This window comes from Lemur catta, chromosome 3 (assembly GCF_020740605.2).
Source record: "Lemur catta isolate mLemCat1 chromosome 3, mLemCat1.pri, whole genome shotgun sequence".
NCBI lineage: Eukaryota > Metazoa > Chordata > Mammalia > Primates > Lemuridae > Lemur > Lemur catta.
Genome location: NC_059130.1, coordinates 53,078,090 through 53,080,969, shown reverse-complemented (window position 1 = coordinate 53,080,969; position 2,880 = coordinate 53,078,090).

Here is a 2,880-nt window from a genome sequence, read left to right as displayed (position 1 = left end):
GACCTAGAAGCTTCTATTTATATACATAGTATTTATAGAAATTATTAAAGCAGTGTTTTTTACCATGTTCCCAGGTTCCACCTTAGGAGTTGACACAAGGGGGAAAGACAAGGGGTTTTTGACACATTGGTCTTCCAGACTTCTATCATTGACCAACTTTTCAGTTAAATATATGTTTTAAATTCTCTGTAAAAAAAAGTATTGATAATTGTTGAAGGGGAACAGATGAAGAGATTTGGATTTATACTTGGTCTGACCTACACTCGTTGTTTCTCTTTTTCATATCAAAATTGACCCATTCTGGATCTAAGTTTTTAACAGGTTTGGTAATTTCTGGCAAACCAGGAGAAATAAATCATGGAAGGATTCTACTAATTGAAAAGGGGAATGTTTTTATTGACTGAAGCTGGGCAAAAAGAAAAAAGAAGAAAAAGAGAATGGTTTGAGAAGTTTGAAGGGTTTGTTTGTTTGTTTGTTTGTCCGTCTCACTCTGTCGCCCTGGGTAGTAGAGTGCAGTGGCATCATCATAGCTCACTGCAACCTCAAACTCCTGGGCTCAAGCGATCCTCCTATCTCAGCCTCTGGACCAGCTGGGACTACAGGCATGTACCACCACGCCAAGCTAAGTTTTCTATTTTTTTTTGTAGAGATGGGGGTCTTGCTCTTGCTCAGGCTGGTCTTGAACTCATGAGCTCAAGCAATCCTCCCACCTCGGCCTCCCAGAGCACTAAGATTACAGGTATGAACCACTGCACCCAGCCTGAAGAGTTTTTTTTAGGGCAGCTATTGTTTCCTTTGTCCCTTTCTTAACCTTGGCCTTAGAATTGACAAGAATTACTTTGGTCTTAGAATTGACAAGACCCTAAACACATTCTCAGTTCCCCATGCATTTGTGATCTTATTCAACAAACATTAATGAAACGAAGATAAATAAGACTGTTCCTGCCCTTTAGGGAGCTCTCCTGATCAAGTAAGAGAGATAGAAACATAGAAATAACCATAATATAACAATAATAGCCCCAATATTTTGAGTATTAATGTCAGGCACCTTACTAGATGATTTACATATGATGTCTCATTGAATCCTACCACAAACCCTAGGAGGCAGGAAGACATCTCCCATGTGCAGATGAGGAGACAAGACGTGGGGAGTTACCTTGCCTTTCTCTTGTTCTCCTTTGTGCAGTGCATTTGTCTCTCTAAATTTTAACGTACTGTTTGTCTGAATCCTCAGATTCAAATGCAGATCTTCTAGATTGCATTAGGATTGTAATTTTTCAGGGTGAGGACAACTTTGTCATCTTTGTATCCCTGGAACATGGCTCAGTGCCTTTCATGTAATCTGTGCTCAATAAAAGCTATTTGATTAAATAAAACATAGCAGAGTCTGGATTTGACCCTACCTGTGCCTGGCTCCAAAGCCCTGGCCCTTTCCAGTCTGTTAATTTGCTTTCCAACCTCATGAGATAAGTGCAATTGTAGGTATGTTTACAAAATATGGGAGCATAGAGGAGAGAAAGTCACGATGTGGTTTCCAGGGAAGGGTGTATTTGAGCTGGATCTTGGAGAATGCCTAGTATGCCTAGTAATTTGTCAAGTTGAGAAAGCAGTGAAGGCATCTCAGCTGCAGAAACAGCTCACACAATAGCATGAGAGACAAGGTGCATTTGATTCATGAAGAGTAGTGAGTAATTCCATATTGATAAAGCACAGGATGAAAGGGGGCGAATGATAGTAGACAAAACTAGAAAGCTAGAGCACACCAGAATGTGAGGGGCCTACCATTTGAAGTAGACAGTTTGGGCAGTGGAAAGCTACTGATGGTTTTCTACAGAGGAGGCCCCACTGGTGGAGAAGGGCTAGAGTCAGAATACTTGGGTTCAAGAACTAATTTTGTCACTTACTACATGATCTTAAGGATTCGCATGTCCTCAATTTTCTAAATGAAAATGACGATATCCTACCAACCGCCTCAGAGGGTTGTTAAAAGATTCAAATACAATATGTGACTTAAAGTGGTTCGTAAACTGTAAAGCCAACTATAAATGCTAATTATTATTAAGTTAGCATATATATTATATTAGTTGACTAGGGCTACCATAAAAAAGGCTGCAGACTGGGTGGCTTAAACAACAGAAATTAATTTTCTCGCGGTCTGGAGGCTGGAAGTCTGAGATCAAGGTGTGGGCAGGGGATGTGAGGGTGATCTGGCTGTGACATCTGTCACCCCAGTGATTGCCAGGGTTGATTTGGCTGATCTAGCTGGCTAGGTGGGTGTTCCCTTCCTTTATCTCCATGTGTGTCCCTCCTGAAGCTTCATGCTCAGCTAAAAGAAGATGACCTCTTTTGGAGGACTGTTCTTCAGGCAAGGATAAAAGAGTGGCTGTGCTCCCCTTCTAGAACCCCCAAACAAGCTCTCAAGGTCTATTTGTAAGAGAACATTGGGTAGTCAAACTTCTAGGACTCCAGACAGATCCAAATGAGGTACTGCATGTGGCAGTCTGCCTTTCTTGAAAAAAAGGGGGGAGGGCAGGCTGGGCATGCTGGCTTATGCCTGTAGTCCCAGCACTTTGGGAGGCCTAGGTGGGGGGATCCCTTGAGGCCAGGAGTTCCAGACCATCTTGGGCAGCATAGGGACACCTTATCTGTACAAAAAATGTTTTTAAATAATGCAGCATGGTGTCATGTGCCTGTAGTCCCAGCTATTAAGGAGGCTGAGGTAGGACGAGCACTTGAGCCTAGGAGTTTGAGGTTACAGTGAACTATATTATGCTCCAGCTATTATTATTATGCTCATGCTATTATATTCCAGCCTCCAGAGTATAGAAAGGGGTTAAGGGGAACAACAGGGTTGACTTCATTCTACAATCTTGCTCATTG